Source organism: Pleurodeles waltl, chromosome 12 (assembly GCF_031143425.1).
Source record: "Pleurodeles waltl isolate 20211129_DDA chromosome 12, aPleWal1.hap1.20221129, whole genome shotgun sequence".
NCBI classification, from domain to species: domain Eukaryota; kingdom Metazoa; phylum Chordata; class Amphibia; order Caudata; family Salamandridae; genus Pleurodeles; species Pleurodeles waltl.
The window spans coordinates 638,825,727-638,847,045 of NC_090451.1; the positions used below are offsets into that span (position 1 = coordinate 638,825,727).

The window sequence follows — 21,319 nt, forward strand, 5'->3', positions numbered from 1 at the left end:
CAGGTTGCCTATAAGATTTATGGTTTACAGTTACAACGTACAGTATTTACCTTGTATAAAGAACAGGGTGGCAGATTGTCTAAGTAGATTCCTATGCTGTGGTATGAAATAAGTGAAAATGGTTTGGAGGAATTAAGAGTGGCTTGGATGAGTGAGGATGAAAAGAGTGCCGTAACTACAGAGGAATGGAAAAGTGCTATGAGTTATGATGATGCGCTGCAAAGGAGAAAGAGCTATGTGATTGGAGGGTGGAAGTTAAGTATCGCAAATTTTGGGAGGTACAGGAAGAACTGTCGGGGTGGAATGCCAATTTACTGAGAGGGGACACAATTATACTTCCTCAAAAGTTAAGGGATAAGATTGAAGAATTGTGCTATGAAGGTCACTTAGGAATTGTCAAAAGCAAGAAGGGAGTGAAAGAGAAATATTGGTGGCCTGGGGTGGATGGACACCTGTATTGTGTAGTGAGAGAATGTGTGGAGTGTGAGAGTGCAGAAAAACTCCAAAGTGACAATGAGACCACCACTAGTACCTGTGGAGAGTCCCAAAATAGTGTGGGAAACCATTGGAGTCATGTGGTGAATGAAAAAGGCAACAGTGGTTATGTTTTGGTTGCTAAGGATTATTTCTCAAAATGGCTGGAGGTGACCTTTGTAGACATGGCCAGTGCCGAAAAGCTTCTTTAATTTTTAGATGAATTATGCCAGAGGGAACGATTAACTACGAAGGTAATTAAAGATAAAGGTCCGTAATTTCAAGCTACGGAAGTGGAGTATTGTTTCCAGTGCAATGTAGTGGAACATAAGTGCACATCAGTTTATCACCCAGGAGGAAACAGTGAAGTTGAGAGATTCAAACACGTAATTAAGGGTGCCCTTCAGATGGCAAGTAGCAGAAAAAGAGTGGGTGATGATAAGAAAAATGATTTGGATGTATTGCATAATCCCATGGGTAACAGGGTATATAGCCCTTTCACTATATGAGGGGCAGAATGCCATTTACTATGGATTCCCAAGGGTGGATGAAGGAATCCAAACAAATTCAGTGGTCACCAGAAAGTGTGAGACAGAATTTAATAAAAGCACAGAATAAATATAAAACGTATTGTGATAATAAAGCAGGTGCTAAAGAGGTTAGAGTGCAAGTGGGTGATATGGTATATGTGAAGAAACCAGAAAAGGGGAAGAAGGAGGAAAGTACATCTTTGGGGCCCCTGGAAGGCTGAAGAAGTGTTTTTGAATGAGGCTACATTAAGTGATAGACGGTGGGGCACATAGGACGGATGCCCAAGGAGCCACAAATCAGAAGAGGTGTTAGAAGATATGGATGGTTGGATGAAGAATGCAATCTAAGAAGCATTGAGGGAGAAAGATTTGAGCAGGAATGAGAGAATGCCAGAGGTGATGAGGAACAGGAGAATGCTTAAAGGACACGTGGGAAGCAGTGTAACAGAAAGCACAAGTCGACGAGTTGTAAAGAAACCAGCATATTTGAATGATTATATGACATGAACATCAGATGTATTAATGTTTTTAATCCATGTTTTTATTTATATTGGTTAGTATTGGGAAAAAAGCGGGGGTAGTGTTAAGTATATATTTATGAGAGTCTGAGATATATTGTCATTTGTTGTTACTTATAGTATATTTATTGTGAGTATAGCATATTTATTGTTATAATATATGCATTTTATCTTATTTTATATATTTAATATTTTGGAGACTTTTGAAGGAAAGGGGACGTATTGTGTCAACAGATTCTTGACTCGTGCACGAGTCAATAATCTAAGGTAACATGCAGGGTTTGAACTGAGACGTTACCTGCTGTTGGTTGGCCGTTATTGAGGAATCTCCAGTGCTGGGCTGAAATAGAGGAAATTTACCCTAATCTTTTTTATAACAGGGAAGTATGAACTCGAGCTGGGGAGCCTAAAGCAAACAAAGCCAGCAAATGGAAAGCCAGAAAACGTGAGTTACCAGCCACAAAGCCAATGGCTAGTAACCGGCAGAGTGCATTCCCAGGTCAGCTTCCTGAAACTCCCCACCATGTCTTTTGCATAGCACACAGCTGTGCTGTCTGGAAGGATGCGCCCTAAAAAGCATTAGCTAAAAGCACAAGTATGTTTTGGTCTCAAAACCACACATTGCCATAATAGACCACTGCACTGAGGGGAACTAGTTTGTGCATTGATGAGCTCCTGGTGAAGAAGCTGAATGCCCGCACTCGCTGTGAAGTTGTAGAATGCTGTCACTCACAGTGAAGGTAGCCAGTGGCTGAAGTGGGTTTACCCATTCCCCTTTTCTATCCTGTATCGGGCGGACAAAAACATGAATTATAACAATAAACCGATGTATGCAGAGGGATGGTAGAAAGCCCCCCAAAATACGATTAGTTTATAGATAAGCGTGTGGAATCTGCAACTGAAATGTGTTGCGAATACATTTGTTGAAAAGACATGGTCAAATCTAACAATTATTATTTTAGCTGTTTAGAACCATAAGGTTTAAACTATACGGTTTAAACTTAATTTCAACCTCAATGTCTGACAGGTTCGAAACCCACAGTACAAAATACAATACCTTTACAATCTTTATTATGTTAATGTTTAAGACAGGCTGTTTCAGCAGCACAGGGTCCACACAAACACCTCAGTCTTGTTAACTCCCATAATTTAGCACGTCAGTTCTTCATTGCTCCCCTGTGGCACTTGGTAGCGCTCTAGTCTCAGTCGTGTTCCCTGGGGCGGGGGATTTTCTAGCCTCACGTTGATCTCGTTAGACCTTTACCAAGGGCGCTCTAGCGCCTGGTTCAGTCTCGTTGCCCGTGCAAAGGGGGTGTGTCTAAATCTCTGATGACAAATACAGCCGCTGGGATTACGGTGGCCGGCGAGGGACAATCGTCGAATTTTGAGCGACAGCTGGCTAGTGCAGGGACGAGAAGAGTAGCGGCCCCGAGGGAGACTGACAGGGGAGACCTCGGCACGCTCTGACATTCTGTCACTGGGACGCACTCCTGCGCAGAGACCCCCAGCAGAGTACCTCTCAATTCAGAAACCCGGTCCCCAAAGATACCGTTAAACACATCCACAGAGAAGAGAGACCTGCCTAGAGAGACCACCAGACACAGTAACCTCCCTACTCAGAGACACCCCAGTACAGACCTTCTCAGTCCCCGAATCCCCTGCAAAGAAACAGTAAATGCTCCTCCTAAATTACAGATACCACATCCAACACCAGCATTGAGATCCCAACATAGATATCCTCCCATCCAGAGACATAACCGAACAGTTTTAGACCGCCACAGATCGTACCCCCCAAAAAAAACACCCCACCGCCCCCTCGGCTGCTCACCGGGGATGTCGCCGCTCGAGTAAGGATAGGAAAGCTTCCTGGGATCGGCCAATAAGGGCAGCTCGCTTTAAGAGAGTTCAGGGTATTTACCGTGGATACCTGCGAGAGGTATTCCAGATCACTGGGCCCAAGGACGCATTTGTGTTCATGCAGAGAGATATCACAGTGCACTGATCAGAGGAAAACCTTGGTCCCAGGGCACTGCACAATGGCCTGAGAGAGAGAGACCTGGGTAACACTGGAAGAAAATGCCGAGCGACACCCCGGGGAATCGCCAGAGACCCCGGGGGATATATACAGACGCTCAATCTGCACGGTTAGGACTGCACTGGAAGATATTGCACACTGAAACCTCGAGCAACACTGAGGCAAGAACTCATAGCGGTACATCGTCCAAGGCAATTCACTGGGACACTGGAAAAGTTAAAATACAAAGGGACGCTCTGCAGAGACGAGAGAAACTTTTCCCTGGAGGTGATCGATGGAGAAGGCCACGGCGAGAAGCCACAAGCAGAGAAGCTATCAGCACCTTTTGTGTAGTAAGGTCAGTGAGAACTTCTAACATTAATTTAATTAGACAGGTGTGCGATTACCTGTCTCCTAAACTGTGGGTCGTGAGCCGATTTTTGGTGGGTAGGATAAAAAGATGCCTTTAAATTCTGTGTGTATCTTGTCTCATTTGCTAGTGCCCAAACATAGAGGTCTAATGTCAGGCCGTGTATTTTGGCATATTGCTGCTTATTCTTTTAAAATGAAGATTAGTGTGTACTTTTCTTTCTCTGACCGCAAAGTGAGGCGGGTTTTTAAAGTGAATTATGGAGCACAGGGAGAGTGAAAGGAAGAGCCTTGGTTGTTGTTTCTTTTTTTTTTTTTTTCAGCACACCTGTAAATACCTATAAATTAACTGTATGCATTCAAAAGTTAGGAAATCAAAAATGAAACACTTTTTTTCTAATTACAAAGAGTGCTGGAAACAGAGATTTTAATGGGATCAAAACAAATAGACACTTGGGGATGCACAAATGATAAATATTCACAGGAACTCGATTTCAACACATTGTCGTTTTACCAGTAATATTGTATGTATGTCTTTCAAGATTAGTGGCAATTTCAAAGGAAGGTGCGCTGTCTGTAAATGACAAGGGGCTACCACATGCTTTACATTATTTTCATCCAAAAAAAATCACCCTGTCTGATGTCCACTAAAAGTAGTTGGGTTGCAAAAGTTTGGCGTTCTAAAATTGGGTCGTGGTTCTAAAAAGTTTGGAAAGCACTGCCCCAGGGCCTTGACATCATCGTTGTCCCATCAAGGAGCACGGGGGATGAGGTGGTGTTTTGGGAGATATGTTTAAGACACTCACCTCTGTACAACTTTGATGTCTAAGAAGAAAAAGTTGTATCAAACACACAAAAGTGACACACCTTTTGTTATGGTGGTTCTAATGAAGCTGGCTATTAACTATGAATTGTGCTCAGTTTGGACTTTAAGCAGGGTTACTGGCCACATGGCACCTGTACAGACTGTTTGCTGTGTCGAATGAGCACAGCTTTAGACAAACCAAATTGGTACTGGGTGCAAGGTACAGTCATAAGGCATGGGTGGAGGCCATTTCATGTGCCCACTAGGCATAGCCATGTCTAACATTAACTTCAGAATGGGATATTTGTGCTGTGAATTCCTGGGTGCCATAGTATAATTGCTAAGAATACATGATGAGAAACATTGCTTCTTTTAATTTGGACCATAATTATAACATTCTTTCAGGATTCATTTAAAAACTCATATTTTACATGAATAATATCAAACCAATGATTTTTTTCCTTAATCATGGAAATAACATTATCCATGTGAATCATGTATTTCAACCGATAAAAAGGCTAGAAAGAGGTGCAGTATACAATAGCTTTCATTAGATGGATGAAGTAGTAGTTCTTTTATTTCAAGAGTGTTTTATTGGGATTTTATACAATAGGAAAATTAAATAACATAAATGAAAAGAAACAGTACATTGTATGGTACCATCAAATCAAGTGGGAGCAGTAGCTTAGGGTATAGCATGAGTAGTCGGTCCACATTTACAAAAGTGGATGATAGAGATAAGTGTATTAACGTACCTCAGTTGTAGATGAATGAGTCAAAGTAAAGAACAGAGATGACAAAAGTGAAAAAGAAGGTGATAGGGGTGAAAAGTAGCGAGTACATAGGGAAGAGGGGTGGGTAGAGAGAGGAGGAGGTGGGCTAGTTGAGAGAGGAGGGGGGCATGAGTGAATGATCGGATGATCGTGATTACATAGACGAGAGATACATAAAGTTGTCTAGTTTGCACCAGAGTTTATCATTTTTCATTGGTGTTGTCATCAAGTATAAGCTTAGTGAGTTACAGGCAGTTCTGGTGAATTGGATCCATTCCCACCATATGCTGGGGGAGAGTGGATGAGTCTTTCCATTCATTGAGGATAACTTTAAGGACAGATGTGTCTATTTGTTTAATGCCTGCTTAATGTGAGGAAAGAGGATGCCCAGTGTAATAGAGACTAAAAGTAGGAGGCCATTTTGTGTGAAGATTTGGAGATATTGTATTACTGATGCCCTACCAGAACTTGTTGGTGTAGGTGCACCCCATTAGCATGTGTTGTAAGTCTCCTGTTTACTTCTTACATCTTCAGCATCTGTCGGAGGATCAGAGGCCTAGTTTATAAAGTTTGGCCGGAGTCCAGTGGGCCATATTGACAATCCAGTATCTGCTTTGTGCTAGTGGTGGAGTTATTATGTTTGAAGTGAGGTTACTCCAGGAAGATGGCCAGTTCGTTGAGACCTTTGGAGTGTTGTTGAAGTTTGATAGTAGAGTTTCCCACTTGTCTTGTATTGCTTTATTTAGTGAGGTTTTTATGGGGGGTAGGAGGAAGCACAGTTTTGCAGCTAGGTGACCACTGTTTGGTAAATTTTTATAATGTGTTGGGTAGGTCGTTTGGCTATAGGTGATTTTATTTTTAGGAAATGGTAAAAGTCTAGGTTGTTTAAGTCAAATTGACCTTTAATTTAAGAGAATGGTATGTGTTCTGATGCGGTGCCGATATCTCTCAACAGGAGAATATATTTTTTGCCCATTTCTCTATATACAGCGGTCTCCCTTCCGGTTTTAAGTTTTCATTGTGCCATAGCGAGGCTAGACTTGAGTGTTTAATTTTGTTGGGTAGTTTGTTGTCAATTTTTCAGAGTGTCTGTGCTATGCTGGAGAGAATGTTTATAAAGTGGTGTGTTTTAATTTCTCTGATGGTTAGAAATGAACTAAGGGATAAGGGTTTAGCGATGGCGATTTCAATAGCTAGGCATGACGGCGAGGGGTTGGTGGTGGTTAGGAGCGAGTGGCTCCCCTGTTTCGCTAGGAAGGTATATTGGTATCTCCGGTAGTTGGGTGAGTTTAGGCCTTCAAGGTTGTTTTTTTTTTTTTTTTTTTTTTAAGGGCGTCTCAGTTTCCCAAGGACAAATATTGACTTTTATCTTCCAGAGGAATTGGGTAAGTAAAGTATCTATTTTAGTAAACAAAAAAAAAAAGGTTTCTGAGAGGTATCTGGGGGACATGCTGATTAATTAAAAACGTTAATGAGGGGGATAATTATCACTTTGATAGATTCTATTCTACCCCACCAAGTAATGAACCTGGTTGACCATTTGTCTAATCTATCTTTGATGTTATCTAGCAGTGTTTTCTTGATGAGATTGATGGAGTCTTTATGGTTGTGAGTGAAACATATACCCAGGTATTTTATCTTATCAGGGGCCTATTTGAGTCCATAGCGGCAGATGTGTGAACTGTTGCAGTACACATTTAGAAGGAGAAACACTGTATTTTCCTTGTTGAAGCAGTAGCCTGACATCTAAGAGTAGTTATTAATGGTGGATATTATGTGTGGCAAGACTGAGTCTGCCTGGGTTGTTAAAAGGAGAATGTTATCCGCATAGGTGGCTAGTTTTTGTGGGCCTGATGAGAAAGGGATACCAGGGGTGAATGGATTTTCTCAGATCAATGTAAGTAGGGGTTCTAGCATTAGTAGAAATAGTAGGGGGAAAGAGGACATCCTTGTCTGGTTTCTCGTTGGAGGTGAAAGGGATTAGACAACTTTCCATTGATGTTAATTCTAGCTTCTGGTTCTTTGTATAGCTCAAGATTAATTTTTGAGAGAGCAGGGCCAAAGTTGAAGGAAGTGAGTGAGGCTTGGAAGAAGGTCAACAATACCTTATCAAAGGCCTTCTCTGCATCTAGTTGCCTATTTTAGTTGCATGGGTAAAAAGTCTGATATTATCAGTGCAGGACCTCCCTTTGATAAATACTGATTGTGAGAGATGTATTATGTTTTTAAGAATGGTTTCTATTCTGAGGGCTAGGATCTTTGCGTACATTTTGCAGACTGTGCTTTAAGTGGGATGTGGGTCGGTAGTTCTTGGTATTGGATGGGTCTTTCCCTTCTTTGAGTATAACAATTATGGTTGCCTCAGCGGGGAGCCCTGAATGGAGCCATTGGAGGAGAAGTGGGCAAATACGTTTTTTAAGGGAGTAATTAGAGAGGTCCACCAAGTTTGATAGAATGATGCCGGGAAGCCATCAGGGCCTGGGGCCTTCCTAGCTTTCATTGTTTTGATCGCGTTTATGATTTTTTGGTGAAAATCGGCTGTTCTAGTGATTCTTTTGTTGATTCATCCATCTTACTTACATTAATTTTGTTGAACTAGTTTAATCATATGTCATAAAATGTGTTACTAGTTTTGAAGTAGAGAGTATGGTAATATTTTCAAAGGTATTTAGGATGTTCTTGTTTGGAAATTTGACACTGTGTTTGCTGGTTATAGTGGTTATTCTTGTCTTCTGACAGGTCTGTTTTAAATAAGACGCAAGTATTTTGCCAGCTTTATTATGTCCACAGAAATTGATGTTTCTGTATTTTTGGACTAGTAGGTGTGCTTTGTTGTTCAGAATCTTGTTGTATTCATACTTGAGTTTAATTAGATTGTTTAATTGAGTTTTGTCTTTGGTGCGTTTGAGATCTTTCTCTAATGCTTTTATTTTTAGTTCTAGTTGGTCTAAGGTTTTGTTGTCTAGTTTGTTTAACTTTGACATAAATGTAATCAAGGCATTTTGGAGCATCACAAATGATTTGTGCATTTGGACCAGAAGACCCATTGTGTTCTACGTATTCATCAATGTCTTTTTTGATTCTTTCCCTTAAGGGGGGTTCCTCCGTGAGGAGGTAATTTATTCTCCTTGTTTTTATTCCTGTTGTATTGCAAGCGATATCATAGAGTAATGAAATACAGGCATGATCTGAGACTAGGATTAGTTCAGTGGTTGGAGAAGAGGTGGCTGGGACATGAGTTTAATCATTTAAGATATAATTGATGCAAGAGATTGTATTGTGGGGATGGGAGAAAAATTAGTAATCTTTCCCTCTGGAGTTGAATAGTCTCCACATGTCTTTAAGTTTAAGAGAATTGCACATGTTCAGCATTTGTTTATGTGATTTGTTGGGTTTAAATTGATATGCAGAATTCCTGTCAAGGGTGGCGTCCCAGGGTAAAATTGAAATCTCCTCCTAGATTCATTCTGCACTTTGGAGGTAAAGTTGAGAGTTTGTTTTATTGTGATTAATCCAGAAGGTAGGGTTGTCGTTATTGGGGACATAGTTGTTCATGACTATGATTTCAGTGTTGTCACTCTGTATTTTAGTAAGAAGGCATCTACCTAACACGTTTTCTTGTATAAAATGCACAAACCACTCCACCTCATGGTTTATCATGTCACAAGGGCCGCAAATGTGCATCATAAAACTAGGGGGGTACAATTTTTTAACTTTTCATGCCAAGTTTTACATCATCCTGAACCTATTCCCTGCATCTGACAGTCTAAAGGAAATTGCCATCCTCATTGACAAAAATGGCTGCAGGCCCTGGGTGATGGAGGAAAACATAATAGCCACAACCTCTTTGTTTTCTATATTTCCTCTTTCTGACCGTCTGAAGTCCTGCTTTATGACTTCCAATGCTCAGAAAGGAGAGGTGCCCGGCTTGGTGGAACCAGTAAGATGTGTCTGGCGCACAGCATGCTCCAAGCCTTGGGAAGCAGCAATATATTTTTGGCTATGGGAAGCAGTGAAACATTTCCACTGTGCTTAGGGCTCACCATCTTTGCACTTTGCTGAGCTAAGGGTTATAAAAAATACACAAATCACTATGCCGTACAACTTTGTCCACAAGTATATAGAACTATTATATGCAATTACCATTATTTATCCCCTCTGCATGCAGCCATGTCAATAACATAGTGGTAAAATAGTTAAGGCTAAGGTACAATTTCTTTGTGGCTTTCAAAATCTATTTTTAACTAAACTTTATAAATCTTTGACTAAAGCTCAGGCAATTTAATTTAATCTTTTGGAATTCACACGTAGTTACGCATACAATGAACATACAAAGATTTACAGTGTTCAATTTAACATGTACCAGGTGAACTGCCCACAAAGGATACCTCAGTTATTCAGGAAAATAATATTTTATGCCTGTTCTCTAAACTAACTAAGCATAGATAGAATAGATATTCAAAGTGGAAACTGTACCATGGGCTCTATAGCTCTGCTCTGTGACTGCAACACATACAACATGTTCTACTTTTATGAATAATTTATTATACCCTTCTTGTAAGAAATCATCATTGTAAGATTCTTGGTGTCGCATCACTGGACCTGTTAGTAGTGGAAATTCAACCAAGATCTGTATGAAACTAGGGTTAGATGTAAGAAAATGTTTGGTGGATGTAAACCCTGCAGTTCACAAGATTTGAAATAGCAAAAGCTATGTATGAAATCTCTTTTGTGGGTCAGAAAAGGCTTTTGTGATCATCAAAACAGTTTTGCTGCTCATTGCAAATATTAATAATAATGAAGCAGTGTGAAATGAACGTTCCCTTTTATTTACGATTTGCATTTTGATTTCTCCTTCCACAGCGTACAACATAAGGCAGTGTTAACCCACTTCTGCTATTTGCTCTCTTGCACTGTTGGTGACATCACTTTACTTAACCACATGTGCACATCCACCTAACAAGAAGTGCATTACAGTGCCAAGGATGCTGGGCCAATACAATACTTTGCCAATACTTTTTTCTTTTCCATTCTTTGTCCTTTCTTATTTTCTGCAGTCAACTGTGTATATGTCTCTGGTTTAGAGTAATTCAAAGTTAATAATATATTTTCTCTGTACAGCAATGAGAATCATATTTTCAATTCGTGTGCTTTAAGAAGAAGCAGCTGTACTGTTAAAATTACATACAGTGGTTAACGTTCTTTATCTTTACATGTTGTATTGCAGGCATATGGCCGTCTTGTTTTCTTTTTCTTATATATGCTTGCAGGACAAAAAAAAAATCCAGTAAAACATATAGCCATCATAACAGGCTGCAGAGATCAGATCTTTCAGCTTTGCCAATGCTTCTTCTCTTAATCACGTGTATACATCAGGCAGTGCTTTATTTGATCCAGTGGTAGCTGGTGGGATCCACCGGCACTGATTTTTGGGGACTGGCACTTATTTTTCCTCTGCAGACTTTGGTCCAGAGCAAGAGAGAGGGAAGCATAAAAATAGATAAAGGCAAGGAACAGAAAGATGATACAACAGAGACAAAGGGGGAGCAGTGAAGAAAAAGGACCGCAGGAGTTAAATAAAAAGGCACTTAATTAATGGTGGTGGATTAAAGAGGCATGAAGTAAATTTAAGACTACACAGCCTTAGTGTTCAGCACTCCAACATTCGATAGCACCAGCTGCATGGTTTAGATCAAAACTTTGGACCTTGGCACTTATTCTTTCACAAATTCAGCACTGACCTCAGGGATGGCTTATTACATAAAGTAGACCAGGAAATAGATTTCTAACAGACCAGTGAGGGGCATCACTCTTGAACAAGGGGGAGGCGTTTCAAGCAGACTGGTACTTGTTCACAGGTTTTCTGAAATCACTCGCCCTCTCCTTTCAGGTTAATTTTCTGGCAGTGCCTCTAGTTTTGTCCTTCCACTGAAGTCCCTGTAATGCTCAATCACTCTTTTTTCTTTCCTAGTAGAATCTATTGCTAGATCTCTTTCATTGGCCTTGTTAGTGATTGTCCTTCATCTCTCTGTTTGCTGTATTTTCTTCCCTCAGTCAACTGTAAGCATATCATTCTACAAATCATCTACCATGCCATGATGCCTACTAAGATCAAGGATGAATTAAGTCCCAATATTCTGTTTCATACATTCGTTACCAAAGGTTTACTACATGTTTCATGGAAGAGCTTACCTCATGATTCCATGTTTGTTATACTGTACATCGCACTGACACATTTTTGGTATAGTGGTGGCCTATGAAAATGTTAAATAAAATAAAGTGGATATTCATCAGGATAGGTACTTTATAGACCGGGTCTAGTCTTATTGACATGATTAAGCAATAGAAACGCAGTTCTTTCTGGTGTGCTTTTATTTCTTAATGTCTTCAAAATACATGCTTTTCTCTATTCTCTCTACAACCATCACCCAGAAATGTATTCTCATTGTGCCTAAACTGTTTTACTTGCACTGCTTTTCTGCCTCACATCTGAGTTAGATATGGTTGAGCAGCTTACCTTCCATGATGTACACTCTCTATTCTATACATTCCCTCAGGGACTTTGATTCAACTTTTTTTGGGATAGGATTGTGCCCTGCATGGTGCACTATCATGTCCCCTGCCCTGTGTGCCCAGCTGTGAGGGTCTGGTGTCCATGTTTTGGGATTTTTGGCCCCAGACTCATGCTAACTTAGCATGTACTTGACGTCCTAGGCATGCGCTGACATGAGATGGGTCCTAGACTTGTATACTTGTAGTGCTAGAGGGCTACTGTCCCTGTCACAGGTTCAGGCATATAGTGTGATGGTAGCAGCATGCCATGTTTTGTACTGATCCTAGTGTGATTTTGTCTTTTTATCTGTGCCACCGGAGTTGAAGCTTACTGGCCCAATCTTGTAAATCTCTGTTGTTACCGGTTAATCTGGAATCCTAGTGCCTTGATCCCAAGGGCATGGAGGAATGTGTGTTGTGTGCAATATGCATATTGTACTGCGATTAGGGCCGCCTGGTGCAGAGGACTGCTGATTAGTCTTCCTGAAACTGCCATTTGGTGAATGGTGGTGGTGAAGGGTAGGTCTGTGGTTCCTCTTGTCATTGTGTAAAGGGTCCGTTTGAAAGGCAGCCAGCCCTTCTTTCTTCATGATCAGACTGCTCATTCCTCTTATATGTCTTTGTTATGAGTGCTCCAACCTGAAGACAACCTTGCTGTGAAGAATGCCACTCAAGGCAAAGGTTTAGTCTGGGAGCTTGAAGAGAAGACCTTAAAAGAGAACCAATCCAATCTGGTTCTGAAAGGGCAAATGGAGAATTCACTTCCTCTATCTACCATCAATATATGAATTAGAGCTGCTGCTCCACTTACACAGTTCCAGGTTCTCTCCGACCTAGGAGGAGGTGCTCCGTAGAGTACCCAGAGGACTGCTGTGCAACCAGAGCTGGTGTCTGCCTAACAGTCAGCTTCTTAGAGGTGAGGGGACATCACTTGGAGTCTGATCTGTATGAAGAACCTCCTGTTTTGTCCTGGAAACCTGAGGAGTCCTGCTTGAGTGAGATTGAAGGAGCGAGGTGACCCTACAGAGTTAGCTTACTGCTGGTGTGGACAGAAGCGGTTAACTTTTCGTGAAGAAATAGATTTTTTGCAGGTTTCAGCCCATTTATGTCCCCATTACTGGTGTAACAGCTCTGAAATTCCTTGAGCTCGGCAGGCCAGGACATGTGCTCTGACCTTGTTTAAGTGTATGGGTGATTGCGTGTACCCAATTGGCATAGCTTAACACGCTTGTAGGTCCCTACAATATGGTACCATGGTTACCTAGCACTAGTTGCGCCACCTCAAAAATGACATAGTAAAACATGTCTCCTATACTGCCACTGCAGACTGGTAGAGCAGTTTTAACAGCTAGCTCGACTTTGCCATTGTTCAACGGTGGCAGAGCCTAAACTCCCTTATTAATATATGTAAGTCACATAAAACGTGGGTCACCCAGAAGGTGAGTTATTGCCAAAAGGAAGGGAACCACTGATTTTGTAGTGCCCGGTGCCCATAGTCCAGTGGCGACTGGACTTTGGCTGCACCAAAGAGGACCATGAGAGATGTCTAGTGTGACTGGTGTTCTAGCTTGGGAGCCAGTCACTGAACTCATGGAGCGAACTGCAGCTCTTCTAAAGTGTGCCTGAGTTCCTCCCGCCATCCTCTTCCTTGTTGCAGCAGTGACACTTACCCTAGTGTACCTGATTGACTTGTCCAACTGAAGAAGGGACTGATATGACCCGTGGCACCCGCCATCTACATGCGATTGTGATTGATTTTACCATTGCCCAGACGATCTGAGCCGAGAGATCCCGGCCACTGAACAATAAGAAGGCTGCATACTCGTGGTGCCTGAGTGACTATCCCGGCAGTGACCCAGAGTGTGGCGAGCATACTACACTGCTCTGAAGTCTAAAGTTGATACCTTGAGGCTCTCTGTGCTGAAGAGCTGATTGGATGCTGGAATGAGGAGCATCTGATAAGACTTAGGCATCCTTGCCACATAGCGCCTTGAAAACATCAAGTCACTGCCAGAGTCCTGCACCCAGGAGCAGGACTGTGACATTGCCATGTCCCAGGAAGATCCAGCGTGACCACCATCAAAACTCACAAGATCAGAGGAACCAGACCCCCTTGCAACCAGAAGACCCATCTGCTGTCAACCCATTTGAAGTCCATAAGAGGACCACCATCAGGAGCCAGCCACCCATCCCACTGCCTTAAGGACTCTGCTGAGTGGCTCCTTTGCATGAATAGACCACCACCCTGCACAACTCCAGTGAGTGCATACTGAGAGCAGAAGGCCTGCCGCAGCCATTCTGCCCATGAGACAAGTGAGATACTTTTTGGCCGCTCCAGCCATAGAGATTGTATGGTAACGGAGGGGAAGTGCTGCACTGGCTACCACACCACATGAGCCTTGTCTAGGGGTCAGCCTGCTAGTACGTTGGTCTTACACTACTTTACCGAGTATCTGATCATTTCAGTGTTGTGTCTTATAGTACAATACAGTTCTTTTCTTTACATAAAGAGAAGCACTGAGTTGGACAATCATATTATTGTGTTACTGGGTGTTGTGTTGAGTGCTGATCCTGTGTATTACCACACTAACCTTCCTGGGAAGCCTGGGACTACACTCTATCGCTACCACAAAGTTAAGTGGTGAATAGGTTGTACTTGTCCCAGTTTTTCTGAACCATATTAGGATGGATCATGGGACAGCAGAGCCAAACTACCCCAGCCCTCACAGCTGTGGCATAATAGCCCCTGCCTGTTCCGTGGCCCCTGACTGGGATCAGAAAAGCTTCCTTCAGCCATTGGCTTCTTTAGCTGAGGACACTTTAGGTATAGGCTTAATATATTGTCAGTCACATCTTGGATCAGAACACATTTGTTTAGTCTCACCTTCTTTCTATTGTCTGTTTGGATGTATCTGTCCATCTCCATGGGAATTAATGAGTGGATTTCTTACATTTGAAAAGTACACTCTTTAATCTTACATGTAATTCTTTATTTAATTTGTATATTTTAAAATATTTTTCTTGTTAATAACAACATTTGTAAGTTCTGTGTACTGTCCTATGTGCCACTATTCCCTGTATGCTTGTGCTAGTTTCACGGAGTGCTGAGCGTGAACGATGTAATAGAATGCTGGTGTGTGGTGTGGAGGCTAGGATATAGGGCCAATTGGGGGGAGGATGGATCCCTGACCGGACATACTTGCAGTGATTGTAAGCAAAGTGCCTAAGTTGAAATACAGAGCGTACCTTCAACCTGAATGGCTCTAGGATGTTGTATGAAGTCCTGTCCTCTAACCATAACATTTTGTTAAAGAAACTGCATGATTATGCTGCAAGACTCTGGTGGCAGTGGAAATTATTTCTGGCTGGGAGAGAAGGCCTGTTGTGAGATAAAAGATGGCTATATGACCTTGGGTAGCTAGTTTGGTGCTGCCTGGCCCCAATCTGCTGGCAAGTGGTGTCTGCTCAGGTTACTGGGCACGAGAACCCAGTGAGAAGGGTGGGCAAGGTATGGTTAGGAAATAGAGCCAGCTGCGATGAGATATAAAATGAGGTGATGTATTCCAGTGTATAGTACTAAGCAAATCGGCAGAGTTTATGACACATTGTTCTTAAGGACAGTGCTCTTGATACAGTAGGACATACAGGAAATCTCTTTTACAGTAAGCATAGCTCTGAAATGACCATTGGGGCTTCAGGAAGTAATACATTCAATGGTGACATAAGGAGCCGCGTTGGTTAGTACATATTATGATTTCTCAAGTTAAAGTGGCTGTGGCACAGGCTAGTCCATGCCTTTGGAAGTTCCTGTGTGCATTACCCTTATTTTGCGGTGGCCTGCGTGGGGTGACCACAGGATATGGCCTGGCTCTTTTTACTGTTGTCATCAAAGCAGATGGAGAGAGGTCTTGTGACAGTGCACAGCACTAGGTAAATTAAGACTTGCCTCTCCAGCATATGTCATTTAGCACTGGAAGAAGATAGAGTGGTGTTTGGGGGCACAGTTTAGCAACTTGCCCTTGAGACTCAGATTGCAGACCTAGGTGTCGGAGTGGAGTGGCTGGCTTTGTAGACTGGGACATTATGAAGGCGGGTAGTAAGCTGATGTTTGATGTTTGATTCGGACACGTCTGGAGACATTGAAGAAAGACTTCCTAAGGTGTCCCAGTTAATTTAGGAAGAGAAGTAGCACTGTCTCCAAGGAAATGGGAGTTAAAGATGAGACGTGTTGTCATGGCTATAGTGTGTGTTGATTTCATGGGAAGTTGAAACATGGCCTGTGTGGCTTTTGTCCATTTGTGATGTTAGCATATGACATTGTTTATTCACCAGTAGGGTTATTTATCATTCATGGAGTTTGTATTATTGTACATGCTTCTTTAAAAAATCAGCTTTGTTTCTCATTAACTTTGAGGTTTGTTAGGTTGGGGAACACCATATAGATAAACTATGTGTCAGGTTAGTGTGTAAGTTAATTTCTTTTATTTGGGAACTGCAGTTTATATCAGTGGTTATGTTGTGCTAAATCTTTAGTGCTGCAAGACAAGTTTGGAAAGTTTAAGTAATCCACCTGTAGGTTGTTTTGGGAGTTCTATGTTAGCAGGTTGGGAAAAGAGTGTAGTGCCCATCTGCATGTTACTGTGTAGATACTTGCTGGTTGTGCATGTTTAGGTGCTACTAATGTGGGGAAGAGTAGTACCCCACTGCAAGGGAGGCAAGTGTATTACACGTGTCTGTGTTAGTGCAAACTGGGAAAAGAGCTAAAGGTTGTGTGGGTGAGCACCCCATGCAATTTTGAGGAAGTGTCATACACTGTTCTGAGAAGTTGCATGGGGAAGTTCCCTTTACTGTGGTAAGTTGGGGAAGAGTAGAACCCTTTTGTGAAAAGTTGCATACGGGAGTAGCCCATAGGTGTGAAGTGCCAGAAGAGAAGTAGAATTTTGTGAGACGTTGTACCAAAGAGTACCTCGTGGGGTGAAAATCCGAGGAGATATAGGACCCCGGGGTGTTGTGGCTCATAGCCACAAGTCTTGCTTGAGAATTGTGGATGGTAGTCATAAGTTTCCCCTGAGTAGTCGTTCCATACGAATGGAAGATAAGCGAGGGGCGTTGCACTGAGAGTAGAGTACATTTGTGATTGATTGTTCTGTGGTGCATCTTATTCAGATTGCATATAATGGAGTATGTTGATGTGCTTTATGGTAGTATTTAATATACTTCTAGTGTGTTATAGGTGAGTACTTCTTTACCTGCTGGCGTGGTCTGGTGTCAATGGTGGGTGGTACTGCTAGACTACTCAGTACTTGATCGTTGTGTCAATGAAATTTTAGTATATACCTCTATATGAGACTGTAACTCGTGTTCAGAAGATGCCCTTACTGTTTCTGGTGCAGTTTTCAGAGGAAGTGATACTGGATGCAGATAAGTGATTTCTTCAGCCTGGCATCTAGTCATGTTGGTTTGATCAGCTGATGTGACTGAGTGTAAGGTGTATTGGAATTCAGGGCTGCATTTTGTGTGCAAACGTATGGTGCAGTATGTTGTCCTTGTGAGGGTGTGTCTGTTGCTTCTGGAAGATTGAGAAAGTGCCAGCGAATGTTATATCTGTGTCACCTGTGTGGTTTAGTAGTGTAATATGGAAGTCTGGGGACTTTGTGTATGAGTGTTGTTGTGGGGACAAATGTTATGTTGGTGTCCGTTTAAGGGAGTTTGAATAAACGTAATGTATGGATACACTTCCTGTTTTTTTTTTGTTTGTTTGTGCCTTGAATGCGTAAAATCATAAATATTATACAAGTAATTCCTAATTTAGATGTGTTTTAGTTAACCTGACTAGGCCTCAACCAGCTTTCATTGGCATTCATTCACATTTGCAGAAAGGTGTACTTTTATTTTTTGGTGAATAAGCAATCTCCACATTCTTGTGTTTTGTCTGTGGACTTCCGTCTCAAAAGATCAGCAAAATACAAACCGTGTTCATGGTGTTATTTACCGTTTAAATACATTGTATTAATGTGTCTTCCTCTTGAGGAAGCCATGATGTACATGTTTCTGTCTATCAGAGGCGGTTCCTTAATGGGAGTGAAGGAACAATTCAGACCTCTCTAACCCGGGTCTCTTGGACAGCTGGGTTGGAGAGTAGGCATAGGTGTAAGGTGCCTTTAGGAGCGTAGAACAAGCTATCGCCAGCCAATCGAGATGCTTCACTCGTGCTGCTTAATAGCATGCGAACTACATCTTGATTAGATGAGAGAGTTGGCTGTGGGCTTTGCCCTCCAAAGACTTGCTTCAATACAAGGAGGAGGTGTTACAGAACATCTACCGGCAGTATAAGGTTAGTGATTTTTTTAATGTGTAGATTCATATTATGTGTATTTTTTTATATTATTTTGTGTATATTTTTTGTGCCACTCAGATGTGATTTGCCACCAGCTGCCACTGCTGTCTATGTAAAAATTAATGGTCCTTTGCTAAAGTCTTTACTAGGCACCATTCATTATCTGAGCTGTCTATTGTATTTCTTAATTATATAAACGTCATGTCATCTCCTTCGTTTCCTATGCACACCTATTTATTAATATGCAAAAAAAAGTAGGTTTTTGCTAGATGTATCTTATTTGATGAATCTTGGGTATTTGAATAATGATTGGTTTACATGAATTTACCCGTGTTAATCTAGCCCCATTATATCATGATTCTGCATAGTGAGTGTATAGCTTCTTTGCCTAAAACCCTATCAAATATAATGGTTTTGTTAGAAGCGCCAGACTTTCTCTGTTTTTTAAATTGAGCAGACTCTGCACTCGTCTGTTTGCTTACTTTATACTTAAACTTTTGCTTACTGGCTTTGGAGGCAGACTGTATACCAGTTCTTTGTTGAATTATACTTTGGTTCTGTCTGGTACTTGCTTTAGAGATTTACCTTTTTGTTAATTCTCTTGCATTATTAGATTTTGATTGTGATCGTTGTTCCCAATGATTTAACAGCGTTTTTGTCCTCTGTACTGAACATAATTTTGAGTAAACCCTTATGATTTTCACTTGAATTTTTATCTTGTGTAGAGTTCATTTATTTTCTTTGGAATTAGTCTTTTGAAGACCCATACAGTCCAGATCCTACACCTCAACCTCTTAATTGTTTTAATTATAGTGTCAACAGATCTGTAGACTTTGAGATGAGATGGAAACTCTTGGTCGATGAAAATCGGTAGGTTCTGTGCCTTTGCTGTCATGTGAATGAATGTTCCTGACTACATGTCGTGCATGCATATATCTTGAATGGTGTCATTGTGAATGTGCAGCCATGTGGCGGTAGGGTCTCATATCTGAGGACGTCACAGGACATGCATGTCTTGGTCCGTTGTGCAGTGGTAGTCACAAATTAGTTGTTGTCTTGTTTCTTAGATATTAAAATAACACAATCAATGTATTATGGGGGGGTGTCATAATACCTTCATGGTGTTAGTTTAATAATATCCAGAGTACCACCTTAATATTAAGGACATTTGTGTGGCTTACCCTGAGATATTTTTAAGTTTATCTGGACCAGCGTTTATTCTCCAGCTAGTTAATATCTAAGAACTCCCTCAGGGGAGCCCCACTTGAGGTTGAGTCCGCCCTGGTAGTATCATCTTACCAGGGTGGGAAAGGGTGGCCAATGATGAAGCATGTCACATTACTTGAGTGAGCCCACCTCGTCCAAATCTTTCGGATATCAGGAAACTCCTGAGTAGGAAGGGTGACATGATACCAGTAGGCTCTTAAAAGAAGAGACCTAGGTCAGTTTATTAGGAGTACCAACGCACCAAGTGTGTTGATGATAGAATTGAGGCAAGAGTGGCACTCCATCAAGCCTCATTGTTTTCCCCTTGTGTGTAAGTCATTTCTTTATTTAACATGAGGTGTGGCGAGCATCATGTCTCGACCCGTTGGAGAGTTTCTGTAACTATTTGATATCTTTGTCAGTCAACATGGATACAGGAGAGTATAACAGTTTGTTGTTGAGTGAATGTGTAAGATAGACATTTGTTAGGCTTATCTCTCCTTTTTTAACAAGAGAGCATAGCATGTATTTGAGGTTCTATGGAGGGCTCTATTAATGTCTTGTTACTCCCCAGTTTTTAGTAATGAAATGGCATTAATTAAATGTTAGTTATTAGTTATAAGCAAAGCCACTGAATATATGTGGCAATAGAGTACCACATAGACTAAATAATCCAGCATGAAGGCAGATTATGCGGTGTAATGTGCCACAATCATGTGCCAGTATTATTTAATCATTTTGTTATTTTAACACATATTAAAGCTGCTAAGCAATTTTTTCTACCTCATTAGTGACAGTTTAACGACTGACCACAGTAGCTAAAAGCTGACCAGTTAACCTTTTCACTTAGTGTGCTACTGCACGGCTCCACGTGTTTTTTTGTTGTAACTTTTGATCCATTTCTGCAGATGATGGATTATATGCACACGTGGCAAATCTATAATTCTCTGGAAAATGCAGCAAACGCTAGGAATCCAATTAGTCTCAGGGAGATTTCTGACCAAATGTGACATGTTGATATCAACCCCAGACGAATGTGGACAAAGTATGTGGAAGTGTTGAGTCTCGCAGAGATCAGTAGCTTGTGATATCTGGACTTTCTGTGGTCCTACTGAAGAGAGATGGCTTCCGCCTACGACCTTTAAGGGGGCTGACCCCCACTGTAGGCTGCCAAAGCATTGTTGACACCGAGGACCATAAGGAGTACATTGCTGACTCCTGAACACTGTCCAGTCACTCAGTCCAAGAGACTGGGAAAATACCCAGGTTCCTGTTCCTGCAAGGGAGAAGCCCCTTGGCGTGGACCACTGGCACCGGAAGCTTGAGTATTTTATTATTTGAACTGTTCTGCAGCATTCAAAGTCTGCACCATCTAGCAAGGTTGAGTTCTTCTGTAGAGCTTCAGTGAAAGCTAAATGACACTTTCTCAGTAGATTTCCATAAAAGATGCAAGGCCCTCACATACCATGATTCTGTGGTCCCTAAAAAAAATCACACACATGTGAAACGTTATGAGCTGCTTTGTTTGAAAGCTTCCACAATCTATGTTTGTGTCTTAATAACAATAGCATCTGTTATTTCTAGGGTCTTTTAAACCACAAGGCTATGATGTACTGTCCCCCACAGAGACTTCTAGTTGTACCATACACACCTCTCCATTATGAAGTAACATAGATACTATTGTCTGGCTTTCCAAACCATGAAAATGTTGGTACTAGTATTTGTATAACACTTTCGGTCA

The 21,319-nt window shown here is 41.5% G+C and overlaps 1 protein-coding gene across 2 annotated transcripts in view; it reads left to right on the top strand.

Annotated features, from left to right (window-relative positions):
- Positions 1 to 2,898: 2,898 nt before the first annotated feature.
- The window catches only part of DENND4B (DENN domain containing 4B), a 167,109-nt gene continuing 148,688 nt past the window's right edge, over positions 2,899 to 21,319 (top strand). The window contains exons 1-2 of one of the 2 annotated variants that reach the window (XM_069218174.1): positions 3,834 to 3,894; positions 6,815 to 6,868. The gene's annotated coding sequence lies outside the window, so the exon portion shown is untranslated. Of the gene's footprint in view, positions 3,895 to 6,814; positions 6,869 to 21,319 lie in introns of both variants that reach the window. The other variant, XM_069218173.1, reaches the window with a different exon arrangement.